Below are 21052 nucleotides of genomic sequence, written 5' to 3'. Positions count from 1 at the left end.
AAGGATACTCACTTGCTTAAACACGTTTGGTGAAGGAAGGTTTTATGAGTTGACTAAGGCAGTCAATCAGATTCAGTTTTACTCTTACGGGTGGTGTCTTGTACAAAACAATATTCTGGACATTCAGTTAAAATGAGGGAAGCTACTTTTTTTTCACTGGACATCTTATTTGCTTCAATTTGCATGCTATTTATATTTTTACAGTTTAGTGTTTGTGAGCTGTTTACTTTTCCATTCCAGCTCATTTGCAAGCTGACGGAGGATGTTGCATTCTAAGTTTGGAAACCATTTGATTTTGATACAAAAAGTAGATCGATTGTAATTCCCAAATTGAGAGCATGGTTACTAATTCTGCTGGGTATCTCAGAGCAATTTCTTGCCAGTGAAAGGACGGTATCTTTTCTGCCATAGCGAATTCCATACATTTTAATGTCTACATCTGTAATTTTTTTATGTTTTAGTTTTTAAATTATACCTCCTCTAAATTCTTTTGAAGACACTGATTGTCTGTGTTTAAGTGCACCAACCAGTGCTAGATTTCTTGGCAGCAAGATGTCATTCATGCTATGTATATCAGCTCCACATTGTCTTAAAGAGTTTGCGGGTAGCTGGGAAAGACAAGACAGGTATTTGTCTTGTGAAAGGAGCTTCCTATGCGATTTCAGCTGAGAGCTGGGTTTTGGAGCCAACTCAGCTTTTAAAGGCTAGGCACATTTTAAAAAATCTAATTACTATTTAGAATAAACGGTAGCATTAATTGCAGTCAATTCTCTATAAAAGGAATAAACTATCACTTAATTGCATTTAAATTCGTAATACAAAAATGTGTCTTGATTAGAGAAAGAAATAGATCAGGTTAATTCTTTTCTTTGGTAATGAGTGAAATTTATACAGAAAAATTGCATTATCCTGTGGAGCTGTCATTGGCTTCTTCCTGTAGCTGGTTCTCAGACTTCAAATAGATATTCAAACACCCAACTGTCATTTAAGCTTTGGATATTTTTCCTTCTCAGACAATAATTCTCTGCACCCAAAGTTGAAAGCTTTCCAGCTTTATGCTCTCTCTGTTCTGTGGGGGTGCAGGTAGGAAGCAACTGTATAAATTGGCATGTATATTTCTTCATGGTATAATTTGCAATAATGTGGAAATGAAACTATTTCAGTTTTCGTTTGTTTTTATTTTTATTTTTACTACTGATTCAATATCTTGCTTAAAAATTCCAAGTGCTAGTCCAGGAGGGGACAGGAAAGAAAGGACACGTGTCCCAAAACACTGCTAGGGAATGAAAGGTGCTGAACAGGATTATTTTCTGAAAGATTGAAACCTGGTGTGTTGTGTGAAGTCTAATTTTAGACCACATTATGCTGCAATATGGTATCAGATTCAAAGAGCAGCAGGTGTCAGAGAATCTGCTAGCTGACACTCCATGTTACAGCAGAAAAGCTTTATTAAATTCATTTTCTAAGCTGCAAATAGGACTCTGACATGGTGTGAAATTCAGCTAAACTGAACTTCTTCAGCTCCTGCTCTAGCATGTCATGGATATTCTGTAATTGCCCACTGTGATCTGGCTAGCCCAAGTTTGGAAATGCTGGCTATTAGCCTCAGTAGGAAAATTCTTTGCTTTCAAGCACTGTGTGCTTCCCACCCGCAACCTAATGAATCCTCAAGGGGGTCTGAAATGAGACAAAACCCAACCCTGAACCGAGTGAGAACAGGAAAATGTATTTCATGCTTTTCCCACAGGAGACAAGTCTAATTCACTGAGAAATACTTTGTGATGGGGCTGGGGTTACCTGGATGAAACAGCTATTTTTATTTTGAATATCTGAAATGTGGCTATACCCTAAATTTCTGTGCGTGAGATGTTTTCCTGAAAATTTAAAAGGTTTGTCAGGGTAGAGATATAAATTGTGCGGATACAACTTATCATGGCAAGGCTTTTCTAATGCATACTTTCTATACCAGTCCTGTGAACAAGCAAAGCCACGCTGGCACCACGGGGAAGGGCTCTGCTGCAGCCCCTCCACAACGGGCTTCGTGCTGTCACCTCTCCCAACCCAAATGGGAGGCGTGCGCGTTGGGCTTGTGTCTCGCGCTCCTCGGCAGCCGGAGCTCTGTCTCGTGCATTTGCGGCGCTTGCCTTCCAGTTCTCTACTTGTACTTGAGCAGGCTGCAAAGCATTGGCTTAGCGGTACATGGGCTAACAAGGTCTTCCAGAGATGGACAGCTAAGGGGGAGGAAATATTTGCAATACTGCTAATTTTGACAGTGTAGTGCCCTGATTTTGCCTGCAGTTGTGTAAGGGGAATTCAGTAGCCGTAGTAATAGGGACAGTGTTATGAGAAGAGTTGCCATACATTTTAAGGTGCTCTGACTAGGTTTAACCATCCCTGAAAGTGTTGGGAAGCAGCAGAGAAGATCAAAAAGGAATTGTCAAGGCTCTCAGAAGTCTATGGAATTAATTTAGAGAGCTCCCCTCGGACAAAACAGTGTCAGGTAAAGACGGTGTTTTATATAGAACAGATGTGATCAGCTGGGCATTGCTGGCAGTCCTGGGGAGTAGCAGAACACAAATAAAAAGGAAATGTTCAGGCTGTGAGTTAAAGTGCTTTCTTTCTCTTTTTTAATTTTTTTTTTGGGGGGGAGGGGGGGATTCTTCCCTGCCTCTTCTGGAGCTGTTTCTATATCTGATCTCATAAAGAGTAAAGACATCAAATGCACAGGAATACTTTCTAGGGGTGCTTACTATTGATGGGTTTTCTATTCATACTTCGGGTGCTTGTTGGGAATCTGAACTGCCTTCAGCCAGTCAGGCTGCTTTGCTCAGAAAGGTCTTTAGCAAAGGAAAGTGGATAAACGTAAAAATCTTCAGGGAAGAACTGGAAGATTTGGGGTTTGCATACAGACCCCTTCACAGTCTGGCTGCCTGATTGCTCCTGCGAGTTGTGAAAGATCACATTTTTGGGTAACGCAAGGTATCGCTTTTGGTTATCTAGTTCAAATTCTCACCCAATAGCCTGATGATGCAAGTTGTTGTACGCTCACTGACGTTGGTTGCCAAAACAACAAAAAACCCCCATAATTTTGGTCATGTTTTCAAACACAGTAGTTGTATTTGATATAGGAATGCTTGTCATAATGCATATGAAGTGTAGCTAAGCAATGATCTGATCCAGGGCTGGAAGATCGGCTCATGGGCAGGCAGATGCACTGGGACACCTACAAGGTGGCTTTGGCTTTGTAAGCAGTACAGGGATGTGAATTGAGCTGTGTGGAGTCTGAATGGTTTGGAGTTCATTCAAAATGTGAAAGTTGGGCAAAGCGGCCTTGTCAGTTTGTGGGCAAACATAAATAAGTTTGTCACAGTCAGTGCAAACCATTCATTCAGCGAGATTTCGAAGCTAGATTCAGTGTAACTGTATTGTTCCATATGAATCCATATTGAATTTCTTTCTTTAAATGAACCTGAAATTCTAACCAAATCCTCAGCAGAGGCTTTAAATATAAATAAAGTTAAGAACAACGTTGCTGGGTTCTGGGTCAACCCTTCAGATTGCTTTCGGGTATCTCCAAAGAGAGAAGTTCATTTGTCCAGACTGGGCTCCTGCCACACAAAATACATCGGGGTACGTATAAGGAGTAGCCAAAAATGCCAAGCACCCACACTGTGCAGAGGGGCTGCAGTACAACTTGATGTGCATTGTTAGAAAGGGTCTCTGTGGGACTAATAGCGGTATTTTATTCGAACAGGTAAAACTGCTAGATGTGTTTGTATTTGAGATAGGAGTTCTTATTCTGGTCATAATTTTTTACAAGGAAGCAAGACTTCAGACTGGGCACTTCCTCAGTACTTTGGGGAAGCAGGCAGGAGAGCTCTAATTCAATTTCTGGCACTGCTGTTTTAGCACAGAAACCATCAATATCATCATAATGTATTTTCAGACCATATTATGTGGAGGAAATCTGTGACTTCATCTCAAAGGTGACCTGCAAAGGAAACTTCAAAATTGGCTTCTACCGCTCCTTTTTGTTTTGTTTTTCCCTTTGGGTTTTAAAAATGTTGTACGAAGGTCTGGGAAGCTTTAAATATTCCCAGCTTTCTGCTTGTGGAATGCAAAGTCTGCTTTTGCTGCTCTCCCCCTCCCCCTTCTTTCCCTGGACAACTCCTTGGGGATTTCAAGGACAGGAAAGTGAAACATGTCTTGGAGAGTCACAGGCATTTAGTTTGTAGAAGATCTTTCTTCTAAGTGCTTGGACCCAACAGGTGTTAGTGCAACAAGCAGAATATTGGACCTGAACCAGCCTGACTTGACATTTCTTTCTCTGTAGTGCAGCTTTCATCTTCTTTTGCAGTCATAATTACATTAGTTTTCGTAGGGTTTTTTTAGGATAGACAAAGTATTAATTTTTATTTTTAAAATATCCCCCCCCCCAATAATTTTTTGGTTTCTTCTCAAGTCATTTTATACATCACAAATAAGAGGAAAACCTAATTTCTTTGTTTTCAAAATAATTACTAAGAGAAGACTGCAGAAGCTCTAGGTTAGGAGCAAAAGGGAAATGAGCAGAAACCCCACAACCTTCAGTACAAATACAGAAGTACGTGGCTTCACAAGCTATGGTCCCAAAGCTATGCAGGATTTAGTAGCTGAGCAGGCATGTTAAAGAGGAAACCATTACTCTGTGGCTGATCTAGCTAAGGGAACTTGGATGTTTATGTGCAGCAGGCATTTTACATTTGAAATCAGATCTGAGTGGTGGGTTAGCATGCAAATGTATACAGAGGAGGAGAGTAAACCCCATCCATTATGCCAATGGTACCTAAAGCCTCACACCAGCCAGGTGATGGAGTGAGCCCGCAAGCGCGTGGGGAGCAGTCGATCTGACTCGTTGCTCATTTTTGGGTCAGCCGTACGGCGTGTGTGCAGGAGGCTCTTGCTGGTCTCTATCTACTGCTGTGTTTGAGGTGCCTCCTAAAAAGTTGTTGTCTGGGAGATGTGTGCAAACAAAACTGCTCGTCTGGCTCAGAGCCTGCTTTCTACTCATGCCTTGAGGGGCTTATGGGGAAAATATGTCTGGGAGCAGACTGACGTGCAAAGCCCATGGGTCACACCTTGCATTCCCTCTGTGTTATTTTGTCTGCTTGGTTGGGACGTTAACATAATGAATTTTAATTGAAAAAGAAAAATCTTTTGGTGGAAGCATATTCTCAGATGGGGAAGTATAAATTACAGAATAATTCATGGACTATTTGCAGCTCTTGAGAATTCAGCTGGTCTAAATAATGTATGTTTATACATACAAATTGTGTGTGTGTCCCTGCATATTTTAAAAGTTTGATTGTTTCACATTAAGAAACAAGTGAACAAGTGCTGACTGTAGAATACTGGAACACTTGCCATTTTGGTTTTAATTTTTTGCTATTATTATGAATCCTGCAAAGATTTTTTTTTTTGGTATGTTTTTCATACCTGCATTTTATTGCTGGCCTAAAACTATATAGGCGTGGCAGACAGACTATCTATTTAAAGCCTGATGATACTAGCCATCATCCCTCAGCTAATTAGAGATAAGAAGCGGTGGAGGCTCCAGTGCTGCCTCCTTTTCTGCCTGCCTATCTGGTGGGCTTGCTCCATTGCACAGATAGAGCTGCTTGGTACCTCACACAGAATAAAATTGCATGATAGATTTTCAGTGCCTGGTGCTCTGGCTGCGCTAATGACAGCGCAGTCCCAGCGCGCTGGCTAAGCCAGAGCACAGAGGCTGCAGGGCTGCTGCTGCCTGGCAGCAGAGGGGCACTGCTCTGGCTCGTGCAGACTTCAGCCTCCTAAATCTGCCTTTTTGTAAGCAAAGGAAGAGTTCCTCTCAGCTAGAAGAACAGAAAATAAAATGTTGTGTTTTGTGGTGTGTGTGCACATGTGTGCAAATATCATAAAAATCACCTGCTTCTTTAAACTCAGGGTGGGGAAGAGTTAAACAGACGACAGTAAGTATTTGGAGATGGATGGTGGTAATCTAGTCACTCAGATGCCCAAGCTGCTAATGGTTTGCTTCTGTGGACGTGTTTAGACCTCAGGCTGTCATCGACTCTGAAGGAGACCCTGAAGATGAAAGAGGATTTCAGTGTACAGCCGTGTCAAAGGTTGCCGCTGTGTGTGCATAAGCCTTCAGCCTTGTCTTCCAGTGCTACCTGGCCACGGCTGTGCACATCGCTACCCTGATTAGGAAGGACAGCACGTTCTTCTATAACTATACCTACATTGTGTCAATCTGACAGTGTACCCAAGTACAATATGCTAGTGATGAATTTAAGAAAAATCATGAATTAATTGGAATTAATTGGAAAATCTGAAATAGGGCTGAAATGAGAGGATCTGCAATTCTTTTCTTCTAATTGCAACATCACACTTGACGAGTACCCGCAGGTTACGTGTGCTCTCTGAGAAGGCCTGAATGAAGCAATGATAAATGATAAGCAGCTGGAAGGGATCTTCTCATGTAGGTAACCTGCACACCTTGCTGCCCCGTGCTGCCAAACATAAACAGGGAAAGCCGCACCACTCACGCAGCGCGGAGGCCAGGGTTGAAATGCAGGGGCAAAGCACATCCGTGGGTGTTCAGGCTGCTTTTGAAAGATTAGGAAAGAGCCTTACTTACAGCAGTTTTGCTCGGCCAGTGTTACATGGATTCACAAGTTGTTGCGCAGATTGAAACCAAAACGCACTGATAGTGCGAAACAGCGGGGCGAGATGTGGGAGCAGGGAGAAGGCTTTCTGAGCTAATTCGGGTTCAGTACTCTGTAACAATTTTGTTGGAGAAGGGGCCATAGTCCAAAATTAGATTAATTCACTTCCATGTCAGGATATCATCTAGTCTCAGCTGTGTGAAAGTGGGTCCCAGTGAGACCCAATTGGCAGGGCACTGGCAGGTGAAGGTCGTGTTGGTGGCAGAGAGGTGCCGGTGTGGACCGAGGGCATTGCCCAGCCTGGGGACAGTAGAGGAGGATGAATTAAACAGACCGACGCTTTGGGAAAAGAGGGGGAAAAAAAAAAGAAAAAAAAAAAAGTGTGACTTGTTTCTTTGTGATGAAACACTAGTTTCAGGTCATCTCAGACTCAAGCACATGAGTTGAAAGTGACATCAGGCTAACAAGCGTGTCCGGGGCACTGGGGCGGTGGAGTGACACAGCTGGTTTAAGGACAGCCGTGGAGATGGGCGGCAGCCCCGTGGCAAGGCGTGCAAACTGCAGCAAGACGTACAGTACCTGTGAGCTTGGTGCATACAGGTCACTGAGCATCTTCGCAGAGTGACTGGTTTTGGTCGTTACTGATTTGAGCTGGATTCAAATCAACAGCCTAGAGGCAAAAGCTGTGATTTTTGTAGGGCACGATGGCTTATTTAAATACAAAATTCTGGCAATAATGCCTTCACCTTAGGATAGTAAACTATCAATAGCTGCCTATTAAGTAGCCTTGTATTTTAAAAAAGATATTGGTAGTAACCAGTATTCACTATTAAGTGTAAACAAGTCCCAGAAGTGTTGCCAACTCTGTGGGTTTTCTCTAATCTGCATAGCCGTTAAAGCTCCTTTTTTGCAGTCCTGGCTAGCTATATTTTAGAGTTACATTTCTGTCACCACTCCTGCTCCTCGCAGGTGCAAAGAGTCGCTTCCCAGGGAGACAGGTTTACCACAGCACTTTTTGTGTTGGCTTACCTGGTGCCAGCGCTGCCAAGGCCCCATGAGGTCCCAGTTTGAGTGTTGGCTATGGCCTGTGCAGATTGCACGCAGAGTTCAACTACCAGATGGGGGACGCTAAATCTGCTTTGTCTAGCCAAGAGCTGGCAGACAGAGCACCACTGCTGCTGTCAGCCAGAGAAATACTGAAAATTACTCAATCAACATGATTCATGAATCTTTGTGGCAGGTCTGCAGCTCCACAGGCCAGCGTGAGCGTGCCAGGTCAGACACGGAGCTGTGCGAACCCATGGCTGTGCTCGTTTACTCGGAGGATGTGCCCAGCTGCCTGCCGCTGCCCAGCGCGGTGGCTCTTGCAGAGGTGCTTTCAAGGGGAAAATGTTGTGAATGACACTGTTGCCCAGTAATTCCTGCTTTGTTTGCAGAGAGGGGTCATGGCTAAGAGCTCTGTCCCTGATCCCTTTTATGATGTTGCCTTAAAGCACTCTGAGGACCATTGAGTTACTTGGCTGCCCCCACCCTACCTACCAACCCTGCTTGTCATAAACTACAGACTCAAGGTGAGGGGAAAACAGCAAACAAGTTTAAATCTGTATGGGCAGACCTAGGCAAATACTCCGGCAAGTCTTCTCAATCACTCTTTCAAACAGAAAAAGGTTTAATCTGTGGGATGGTATTTCCAGCCCTTATTTGCTTTTCATGCTCTGGGGCAGTGGGGTTTCCAGCGAGCTCGCCTTGAGCAAATGGAGTCTTCAAAGGTCCTGGCAAAAGTGAAAAGTGCTGCGAGCTGTGGAAATGTGCTGCCTTGTGGTGCTAGGTGAAGTGTGCATTTGCACCCCGCGTGTTCGGGTGTCCAGCTGAAACATCATCTTTTTTGGTCGAAAAGTGGAAGAAGGGGCTGACCGTGAAGAGGGAGCAAATGGTGTGCAATGGGGAGCAGCTCACTAGTGTCATGATCAGAGAGTGAGCAGTCCTGCACTGGTGATGCAGTCAAATAGATGTAGGCCAAACATTGAATGAATTTAAAAAATAAATAAAATTGTATTTTTCCATAAGCAAACAATAATATATTATGCTTTTCAGAATCTCCCTAGTTTTTTTATATCTTAGATTGTAAATTGTCTAACCTGGTAGCTCTTCTTATAGGCCTGAATCCTCCTGGAGATGTCTATCCAGCATATATGTGTAGGGGTGTAAATGTTTGTACAGAGGCAGGTAAATCTGCATATATGTGTTTGTGTTTTGGCCTAGCCTTGCTAATGTCTAGCAGAACTGTTTTATAGTATACCATATGGAATATATCTTGCAAATACTCTTAAAGAATCAATTATAGAGTTAATTCAATAGCTATTAGTAATGAAACCTAAATGCAACTTTTACAGTTCTGCCAGCTGACTAAGGTAACATGCTTTCATCATGTACAGAAGAAAAGCATTTTTCAAATCTCTGGCTGAATATTAAAATCCAAAATTAAACTATAATTACCAGAGGGTTTCATGGCAGTCTGTAGCCAGACCAAAGAGGACTCCTCCCGCTGGTGTGTCCTGCAGGAGCTCCACTCTGAAGCCCGGATCCACAGCTCATCACATCTGCTCAGGTGGGGCAGACAATCCGAGAAATCTGTGTTTTTCCAGTACCAGCAGGAAACTGGTTAGGAGGTTTCATCAGTTGGTTGATTTATATGAAAGAACGTAGATTTCTGTGCTTTGGATTGTGGCAATAGTTTTCAACTTGTTTTGACCTTTTTTCCTACTCCTGTCAATGGTAGCAATTACTTTTGTTGACCACAGCTATATTTCCAGGTCTTGTGGGGATATAATATCTTTGGCTGGTCCTGTGTAAGTTCCCGTCCCAACACACAGCGCAGTTTCATGCAGGATGTCTTTCTATCACTTGCACATCATCACTACGTTTTCCGTAACGCAGCACATCCTCAGTAATCCTGTACTCAATGCCATAACAGAGGCACACAGTGATATTTTGTAAGTAGCAATCCAGACAACAACAGACTACTGCCATGTTAACAGAGTTTTTCAGTAATAGGATGGTAGTGCAGTGTGTTTTTATGAGGTGATTTGTTTCTGTTAGTGGCCACTGGGTGGAGGAAAAACTGAAAAAGCTGAAAGTAGGAGCATAGAAGAAAGTGGCCTGATTTCCAGGACATTCAGGGCGCCTGCAAGTCCTCTTGTCTTGCTGACAATACTCAGCAGCTCCTGGAAATCAGATCATTTATTTAGGTGCCTGATTTTGAAATATGGCAGGCTGGGACTGGGCTTGTGATAATTCCAAGACACAGTTTAGCAAAGAGGTCAAGAAAAAAGTGAGCAACGACTGAGTGAGCGAAGCTTGGGCAGCGGAAGGTGGCACGCTGAGCCAGCACCCGTGGAAACAGAGTTTGGAAGGGAGCTTTTCGGGAGGAGCCTGCTAAGAGAGGGCAGTGCTTATGCTTGCTTTTTCTTTGTAATTTCCCTCCCTATTAATTTAAGATCTGGGGACCACAGGATTTGCAAAAATCAGTGGGAATGTGACTTGGCCATACAAATACATTTTCTGACTGCGTGATGTATTGCATATAGAAATTAACTGTGGGCGCAATGATTTAAAATACTGTTCCTTTTGATCCCCCCACCGTATATTTATCTGAGGTTATATGCAAGAAATTACTGTTTATAACCTAGTTTCTTCACTCTCCTGCAGGCTGGGGATGAGACTAGCCCCTTAAGTTGCTGCTAACACTTCTGCAGCATGGGCTCAAAATGAAAACGAAGCAGTTGCTCGGAAACCCTCCTCCTCTTTGTGCTACTTGTTTTACTTTCTCAAGATGCCTTTTTCCAGAATATTAATTGTAAGTGGCAAAAATATTACAGGCGGAGCTGCTGGTGTCTCTTACTGTGAAGACTGGTGTAACATTGCCTCTTACAAGCCCCCATTTTTATTGGCGTACACTTTGCCAGATTTTTGAACTTTTTGAACCATTTTGAACGAAACTTGGAGGAAATTTTCTCTGCTGGGTGTCTCCCTAAACTCTTTAGGAAAATTTCAGCCAAAATGATTCCTGAGAATAGAGCTGGCGAACAATACACTGGCAAAACAATGTGGTGAACTTTGAAAAGGTAAAATATCTCAATGCTTTGGAGCAAGGACCTGAAATTCAGTGCGGGAAGGATTGTCTGGCTCTTTACTCGGGGATATACGTCTTACCGTTTCTAATCTATGAACATTTGGCTAAATTGTAGGGATTTCCACAGCTTACAATTTGCATGTGTCCCATAGGAACAGCTTTGGTATATTTAGCAGCTAAAACCAGAAGCAATTTCAGCCACACTGGCTATTCTGGACCTAACTCAAGTTAGCCCTCCAGGGGTTATGTCTTATTGAAGGGATATGCAGAAAGTGGATAAATTATGTGCCGAGAAATCCTAATTCTGACATCTCTGAAATTCTGAGTACTTCACTTTGCAACCTTAATGTTCTTATGGGATAGTTTTCTTGTGCAAAGTACATATTTTTAAATTGGGCAATTTAAGCATCAACTGCATATATCTTAGAATTCCTGCAGCACTTTTGGTATGGAAAACTAATTTTGTCCATACAATTTTATTACTGTCAATCTGTTGGGAATTCCAACAGGCATGGGATCCCGTATCTTTGATAACGGGGATGTTAGTGCAAAAGGCTATGCGTAAAATTTAGTGTATGGATCCATAAAACGCCTCAGGGTTAGCCCTATTATCTGTAGGAAACAGTCCTACAGAGAATACACTGGGACTGGATAATACTGAGAAGGCAGCTTTCCTGACAGTAGATCAATGATTTATTTTATTTTGGAAGACTCTTCTGAGGAGTGGGGTGGGGGCAAGATAATTCTGAAGAGGGTTTAGCAGCCTAGGATCTCTTGTGCAACTAAGCAAATAGCTGGGCAATCTGATTACACAGAGTTTCAAAGTACACTAATCATGCAAATATTTTTTTGAGTAAAATAGTAAAATGCCGTTTGTTTCAGTGGCATGCAGAATACAATACATACTTTAAAATTGTTATGTGGAAAAAAATATTGGTGGGAAGCCCTGGTTTGTGGGAGCGAGACAGGAATTATTTGCCTCTATATTTTTAGATGTTATTACAAACCGTTATTTTTTTTCCCCATGTGCTAATGGCAGCGCTATGTAACTGGATATTTGGAGGCACAGAACTACTATTTTGTGTTCAGCAGACTCTCATGCCTTTCTGGGTCTTGCATCTCCTAAATAAGGGCGGGATGATGGGTATGTGTAGGCTAATGGGACCGCAAGGCATCATTTGGATAGAATTGAAAAGGGTGTGGGGCAGGGAAGAGATCAGACATGTATCAGTCATATTTCACCAGACTGTGAAACCTGGTTTAAAATAGATGTATTGCTTTATAGTCAACAAAGGACTACCCTCTACCTGAGCTACCTGGACCTTCTTTTTCCACCTGAAAATTTTGTTTGGAATTTGAGGACTTTGGTGATTTTTGAGCGTTTTAAATATCTGGAAATCCTGGAGATGCAGTACCCTGCATAGACGGTGTGCCCAGGCAGCTTGACGTGGCCCAGATGCCCAGCGAGATGGGCCTGCTCTGCTCAGAGCATCCGGATGCGTTACTCCCTGGGATGTCCTGGTTAGAAACGCTGCAGCCCAGGCCTACCGACCTGAACTCACACGGATGCTACGTCTCGAATTTCTGTATCCCAGAAAGCTGGCAGAAACTACGTATCAGCAGTGCTAAAATATGGCTGAAAGCTGCAGGCATCTTTCGGGAGCTGTGTGCTAGCATTCCCTCACTCAGCAGGGGTGTGATGAGTTTTTCATTAATATTAGCTCTCTGGAAGGAGCAGATGGTGCCAAGATCTTGCACCTCAGAGCCAGAATTACAGTTTGGAGCCAGCTGCATCATTTTCATTAGCTCTAGAGTTTCACAGACCCCTTCTAGCCTTCATTTACCTTTGTAAGTGGGGTGAGAGTGCCAGCTCAATGAACTGATGTGTTAAACATGAATAACATGTTGAATGATTATTCTGAGCGTCAGTGCTGACTGATGAGGGAGTGCCACGTTTCCAGCCTCTCTCTTGCTGATGGCATATGTTGCTTTCACTGATAAAATATGTAAAATCTAGAAAACTGGCTCTCAAGTCTCCTGGAGAAGGCCATAAGGCAGCAGCAGCAGGACTGTCCAAGGGCTGGATGGCAGGAAAGCCTCTGGCAGCTCTACATAACTGCTACCCGGATGGTGAGACTCTTGAGAAGAGGTAGCAGAGAGGCAACCTGGGAAGAATGGATTAGATCAATATTTTGTGCTTGTATTTTTGTGTATCGGATTGGTGAATGTTGCACCAACACGGACATGTTTCATAATACTGAGATGATAGAACAGAAGCATTTTTAACGCTACAAAGGACAATGATAAAATGAAGATATTTAAGTGAAGATAAAGGTACTGTGGTGGATCAGTAAGATGTAATCGTTACAGATAGTGCAGAGATGGAGTGGAGAAGTCAGGCGATCTTGATGGAAATTACTCAAAGGCTTCTAAAATAGAAATAGCAACTTCAGGTTGCAATGGTGTGGTAGGTTTCCACAGGCTGATTCAATTAACTATACTCTGCTTAAGCTCACTAGGAATGCGTTCAGACACATGACTGAAGATACAGTGTGTGTAGCTTGTACCAATAGCAAGTGGAATTTTGAACATTTGGCTTAAGTAATGCAATGTGTCATTTGCTTCCCAATGCACTCTAATCTGCTTTAAAACACAGATGGGTCGTCTCAATACCATAGAGTTACAGACTTTAAATGTCCTGTTCACAGCAAAATAATTTAACTCTAAGAGAAAGGATATCTCCATCTCAGTGTTTACATTCATTTGTCTAACCGTTCCGATTCTGGCATACAACCTCTCTTTTCCAGGATCTGATCTGCATACTGAAGTCAATGGGAACATTGCTTTCAGCTTGGCAGGGGTTATAACCAGCACTGACGGAGATTATTGCTCTTGCTACACTGTAAGTTTGGACAAGCTAGCTAAACAGTGCAGTCTTTTAAGTGGATGGTTGTGAAAGGCTTTTAAATCTTGTCTTTTGTCCCTTAACGGCTTTTCCCTGTTTGTTTTTTCTTGTTGATCCAGTTGGTTTGATGCAAATGCAGTGAAACCATCCAGGAATACAAAAAAAGTATCAGAAAATAACTTTCAGAACACTTAAAAAGGACTCTCTAAGACTTCAGCTAGGTATAAAGCGGTCTCATGGTAGCATTTCTTTTTTGAAAAAGAACTTGATTATTACTGTGCCTGGATTTAACGGAGTGTAATTTATTCCTTTCCCTAACAACTAGCAGTTAAACACAAAAGGTGAAATACATCCCACTGAAGCGAAGGGCAAAACTCCCACTGTCTTTGGTGGGACCAAGAATTCACCCGAAGTGTACGTGGAGAAACACTTTGAACATGATGTTATAAGCTATGCTTTGTGGTAGTAAAGAGCTTTTATTAAGCTCACAGCTCTAGCTATTCACATGATGCATTTGAGTGGTCTTTGCTGCACTGCTGTCTTTCTGACTACTTAAGGGCATGTATAACTAATCATAAAAGAGGAATTGGCGGCTGTGTGTGCATGTTTCTTTCAGGCAATAGCTACAAATAGGGCCTCCAGGTACCAGCCTGTGTCTGTAGGGTGGAGGAAATGTGTCTCTTGTAAGAGAGAAGTCTCGTCCCAGCCTTTATTTCTTTTTCCTGGGCCAAAGGAAGGCTTAGAGTCAGCTCTACCAGGTTTCTGTTCCAGCCTTAGTCGCTGGGGTTAACTGACACTGTGACTTCTTTAACCAGGTCAGTTAATGAATCCATGTTTCTTGACTGGCTGGTACGTACTCCCCCCATGCAGAGTTACACACCTCGCAGTAAGACAGTTACGATGATATCCACTTAAAAAAAAAAAAGTGCTGTCCAGCCACATCGCTTCTTGTCTGCCTCTGCCTGCTTGCCAAGGCTTCATTAAAAAAAGAACTATTGACCTCACTAGTAAATGAAGAAAAGTCGGGCTGGGAACATACAAAATATAATTTGTGGGGTGAGAGGGAGGAGGAGAGTACCTGAGGCAGGGGTTAATAATCATTTTGGCCCAAACTGCTCCCACAGCAAAGAGATTCTCGTTTAACTCTGACACCTTTACCTGCTGTGGGGGGTGCCGGGGGCTTATCCGCCCCTCCGAGTCCCAGCCCATTTTCTGCTTGCAGGCCTCCATTGAGGTCTCGGGAGGAGGGAAGGAGAACAAGAGAATTCACCAGAAATGAATGAAACACAGTCTGGAGTGGGAGCAGCAGTTGCGCTGCTCCCAGAGCCTGGGAGCTCTTGTGGGGCTCTTGGCTGGTCGCTCGTAGGGATATTGCTTGTTACAGGAGTGGAGTAGCCAGAAAAAGAGAAAAAGAAATGTTTAACAGCAACAAAGCTGAACGCACTAATTTCACCACAAAAGTGTATTGTAGCCTCCTTCTCAAGGCAGCCTCAGATATGAGAACAGTGTGATGAATGTAAAACGTGCCTGTGCAGATCCCCTTCTGAAGGGCATTATGTATGCCCTTCACGTGGAGGTTATTTACATGTTTAAGCAGCGATCATTGTCCGTTGCGCTTTAGTTCCAACAGATGAAACTCCCATGAAAACAACTTCTGCTGGATCTCGCCAAATAAGCCAGATAGTTTTGTGGTTGGCTGGTGCGCTGGTGAAAGCAACATTTACTAGTGTGCTTTGCACAAACAAAGGAGGGTCCAAAATGGGAGAAGCTTTAGCTTTCTGTTGATGCTTCTTCCAAGGGTTTCTCTCCTTCTCATGTTCGAATGTCAATAGCTTGGAAGTCCTTTGGTAATACAATTTTCTTTTCCTGCCTCGACAGAGTGAAATGAAACTCCGCGGTGGTATAAATGAGTGTGTGGGGTTGTTTCTGGATGCTAAGTGCCCCACATTGTGCTCATGTGCAGGGAAGTGACGTTGGTCCTACTGCGGTCTTGGGACAGAATGACAGATTCCCTTCTCCCCCTGGTACAAGTTGCGTGCATTGTTGATTCTTAAAGAAATTCAGGTTTAATACTCATTCACACTACAGCTGCACGTGGGCTCCTGTGCTATGAGAAATCAGGGTTTGTGGCTTGGTCTTTTTTTCCATGTAATTGGACAGGAAGATTGACTTGAAGAGATTCTTCTGGCAGAAGTAGGGGCATCACTGAGCTTTTCTTGTTTAAAGATAGATTTGCTTCATGAAACCCACATAAAGAAGTCACCATTTAGAGAGGAATACTAACAAAAGATTTTTTTGTTCCCAAATCATACCCTATATAGTGAATACTGTGGTTGTTAAAGAGATTTCATATGTACCAAGGGCTAGATACAGTAACAGTTTTTCAATTAATATAATATTAAAAATATACAGTATGGTTGTACAGAACTGAAAAATGGTGTTTTTGTGATATAGTCAAGGGACTAAACAGTGAAAAAATACATTCATCTAGCAAGACTCGACATATACATCCACTTCAGGTTTTGTTAATAATGTTCTTAATTTGCAGTGTGTCATAGGAGGGCAGCATTAGTTGTTGTAATGCTGTATTTATGATGTTATCAGTAGCAGAGCTGTAGTATAGTTTTCACCACAGAGCAGAACTCAGATTACTGGGGATTTAACATGAAAGTTCAATAACAATAATTTAATATGTACAGTTAGAATGATAGTTTTTTCTCTCAGGAGGAAATAAATGTGTTGGATCATTAAGCCTTGCTACCCTGTTCCCCATTCGGAAAATAAATATACATGTAGGTCCAGATCGTTCCATGGTTTCGTTCTATGTAGTTGCACTGACTTTAGTGGTGTGACCCTGATTTACATCAGGAAAGCATCCAGCCCAACTGTCAAAGGCAGTATCTTTATATGGCCATAAAAGTCATGGAAGAAATCATCAGGATATCAGAGATATTGACTATATTCTAATATACTTTGGCAAAAAAGAAACTAGGGGATTGAGGGAGAAGTGTGTTTACTTTTTGGTCTTTGACTTCTAACTTCTGGTTCAGAGCAAGCTGTCAAAGACCAAACAAACACTGCTTTCTAAAACTTTTTCCAAGTGAATTTATTGCTCATGATATGTGCTGAATTAACAGCCCTGGAGACTGAAGCCTTCTAGTTTAGGTGGGTTTCAGGATTCCCACACAAAGCCTGATTGTTTCTATTTTTGGGAAGGGACTCTCTCTATTTGTCCCTCATATAGTTCCAGGCATGCTGTTGATGCTCAATAAATAATAATAAAAAATAACAATAAAGTCAGGGTAACGTGATCTACGCAGCTATCCTGGATGGGGCTTGGAAGATGACACCCATCTCGTCCTGGGTCCCAGTGCTGCCACATCTCTCCTGGCTGCTGCTTCTATACATACCGCCTATGGACCGCAGGAGCAGCTGCTGGCCTCTGCCCGGCTCTACAGGGGCTTTATAGGGTGCTCCAGCCTGCTCTCTTTTTCTTTTCTCTGACAGATTTAGGAATCCCCAGCTTAAAGGAAGGGATTGATTTCTGCCTGCTGCTAAAAGCAATTTTTCATTGTCCCTTCTGGGGTCAGGCTGCTCATTCTGCACCTGAAGCTGAATGTTTTTCAAGCCAAAACAGCTGGGATTGTTGTATCGTTCCCACGGGTGTGAGGAGCAGACCAGCTTTCAGAATGGAGGGAAGGGTGCCGTAGCTCAAGTGCTGCCACCACGGGTAGTTGTCCATGTACTTGATATGAATTAAGAAAGAAGGAATTGGAAGGTTATGTGGAAAATTTCTCAAGCTTAGTATCATATAACAAATTGAACCTGTTACGAGTTACAAAAGTTTCCCATCCAGCTTCTCCTCAGACGTAAGCGTCACCCCCGGGCTTGCTCAGTTGGTGAGGGGGGTAAGAACATCAGGGAATACTCTGCTCCTGTAAGGTGTCAGCCCAAATGTTGATTCCTGGTGTCACCACAGGAGCAAAGGCCTGTAGCACCTTGCAGGAAAGACACACATCTTGCAGGACCGGTCTGCAAAGTCTTTCCCCTTTCCCCATGCAGTAAATCCACTGGATGTAGCCAGTGAGTGGAGCAACAGGTTTAAAGTGCCCTATACAGGGGGATATATGTTGGCGTTTGGACTTAGTTGTGTGACTGTGCTACTAGGAATGATCTTGAGCAGGTCACTTATACTTGGAAACATGAATTTGATGAAAATGACCGATATAGGATAAGAATGACATATGCTAAAATCAGGATGTGGGAGAAATGTGAAAAAGCTGAGCCAGGTTTTTGCCCTTTGAAGACAGGGAAATGTCTGTGTAATAAGCTATCCTTTATACCAGACTAAAAAGAAATCATTCTTTCTTATTGTTGTCAAATTGGCCCGAAGTATCACTATGAATACATCTAGCTGTTTCCAGTTGCCTTTAACTGAGCTAGATATTGAATATTTGAGTTCTTTATAAACACAAGATGAAATTATCATCATTTTCCAGAAGGCTTACAGTGCAGTATAAACAATTCAGCTAAAGTAAAGTATTTATTAATAATCTCTGAAACACTGTAAAGATTATTTCCTTGTCTGTAGCTAGAAAACGCCACTGTCCCTGCCTCTGCCTCCACAGGAACAATCAGTTGCTGGCTCACAGGCACTTCCTATGGGAAGGCAGAGAAAGAGCCATTCCTTACAGCATTCAGTATCCCATATCTGCTGGTTACAGACACAGTGATTTCTGGTAGTTGTTGGTATCTGACTATTTATCAATGGCCAGAAAACCAGACAATAAACTTTCAAGTCCATTAGCAGCACTTGGGCTCATGTGCTGAACTGATTGATGCTGCTGTATTATCAGAGTTGGCGTCCTTCAGATAAAATAAGGGAGGGCTTTTTTTTTTTACTCCAATTACAGCTCCACCTGCAAAGGAATGCCTTGTTTCTCTTTAATTAATGAAACTTTGGATTTTTTTTTTCTCATTTTCTTCCCTCTGTTCCTCCAACCTCCCCCGCCAGCTCAGCATACTTTTGATTAACAGGAGAAGATTGTATCTGTCTCTAATGTTAACCCAGTCTGTCTCTTTGGCCTTGTGGGAATGAAAAAATCCAATGGCATTACAAAAGGAACCATGAAGACTCCTAATGTCATCCTGTTCAGCATTCCCCTTTTTAGTAAAACAAGCTTTAATATTCAGGACATTGAATAAGCTGTAGTGAGTGCCAATTTCTTGCTTGTATACTTGTTGCATTGCCAAAGTCTCTTTGGCTCTCCAACAGGGATGCACAATAGTAGAAATGAGTAAAGTGAAATACCAGATCCAGCTCTGATCAAACTCTGGAGGAGTTTTTTATTTAGATTTGAACTTTCTCACACCCATTTCTATGCAATAGTTGCTGGTGCTTGGTGGCTTGCCACAGCATAAATATCATATACTAGAACGTGTTTAGCTTTAGAGGTTTACCTGAGAAAAAAGCCTCTCCAGTTGTAATGCTTTAAAAGGTCTGTTTCAACTCTGACTTCCCTCATCCCTCCTCTCCTGCTTTTTAACATCTGCATGTGAATATAATAAGGTGCAGACTGAAGCTGGTCATTTACAGAGAAGGAAGAGCACTGGCGTTGTAATTGAGATGTTACTGCCTGCCTCTACAGCACATATTAGCTGAATAAAACATGCAGTCAATAAAGTGAAACAAAACAATAAACCTAAGCCCTTTGGTGCTCCGTTATAGGGTGTTATGCAACATAGAAACCTGCAGTCATAAAACTGAGAATGAGGGAAACCTTACACTTTCAAGAACAAAGGCATCCAAGCATTAAGTTGGAAACAGCACTAAACTTCCATTCTCTTTGCACCTGGAAGCAGTTAGTTTTAAAAGCCATACTGGTTTATACTGTTCTCTTCCAATTTAAATAGGGCCTTCATGTGTTCCTGTTAGATGCTTATACAGAAACATGGTTTTAATTAAGGCATGCATTGATCCAAGTCCAAAAGATACATTTATTTCAGAAGATAAATTCATTAGCCATAGGCATAAAAAGCTGGTGTTCTTACTGAGACAATTCCAGCCTTGGGAACTATGTTCTGTATCCTTTCTACGTGTATAGTATGCCATGCAGCTCTGTTTTGTATGGCATCAATCAAATATAGTGTATCCTTAAGCCATTTGGCATAGTTAATTTTGAGAAATAAAGACAACCTGAAGGAAGAAAATTAAGATGTATAAGCATGGGAGGACAGATGTTTTCAGCTGTCAGATTTCGCTAGCATTTATCAGTAATTTATGTGTGATACTTAGTTATGGAAAATAAATCCTAATGAATAATTTATTGAAATATATGAGTTTCAATAAATTGGCCAGACACAGTAGCAAGTTTCATGAGTGTCTTTGTAGGTATTTACAGCTTAAAGATATTTTTTCAATACTTCTTGGGGTGTAAATGAATAGACCTCTCAGGGACATGGTGTAGTTCTTATCAGACGGGCATAACTCACTCCCTGTGCTTGGAAGTTGAAAAATGTGTAACATTTTTCACAGGTCTTAGTTTGTTAAAATCTATTCCCCCCAGATATCCTCCCATGTGTATTTCTGAAATTTCTGGGGGCACATGGAAAGCATAAAATATAAAAAAAGTTGCACAAATAAAAATGGCTATTTATGACCATCTCTTTACAGTGGCAAATGATTAAAATGTTTATATAACTATATAAAGGGAAAAGTTGCAAAACTGTAATGTGAAAATTTAGGAAGAGCCAGGAATTTGGAAAAATTAAGTTTTCTGCCTTGCTTTCTCCCTCTTCTACTTTTAGATAAAATTTGTTATAATGTGCGAGTTTCTGAAACTGTATCGGTGAGCATGCTTGTAGATGCTAAGAATGGTGCACCATTTTCTGATAAACGCTTTAGTAAAGTCTGGCCTTCTTCCATGAACTCAGACTTGAAATGATTTCCAGCAAACATATTCTTGACTATCTTCATTCACAAGAAAGACCCTATCTGACTCCTGACCACTTTCATGCTTGATGTTTTTTATGGACCTCGTTTAAAGTCAGGGCACATGGCAGATGTGCCTTGACATCAATGAACTTTGAACATGGCACTGCAGGTTCAAGCGCTTGCAGGCCTGGGTCATTAGTGTGCCATCTGCTTTCCATAGGGCTACAGGATAGACCTTATTGTACCATTTAAAGGGACTTGGACTGCATGATCAGAAATGCTCCTCAGTGACATATATCTCTTCCTTGATTATACTGTACTAAGCTAAAGAACAGACTGCTTTTCCACTTTATTACTGCTAGTATTGTGTAATTAGACCTCATTATTTGCAC

This window comes from Pygoscelis adeliae, unplaced genomic scaffold, assembly GCF_000699105.1.
Source record: "Pygoscelis adeliae isolate BGI_AS28 unplaced genomic scaffold, ASM69910v1 Scaffold318, whole genome shotgun sequence".
Taxonomy (NCBI): domain Eukaryota; kingdom Metazoa; phylum Chordata; class Aves; order Sphenisciformes; family Spheniscidae; genus Pygoscelis; species Pygoscelis adeliae.
Note: the sequence above shows the minus strand (reverse complement) of the source record.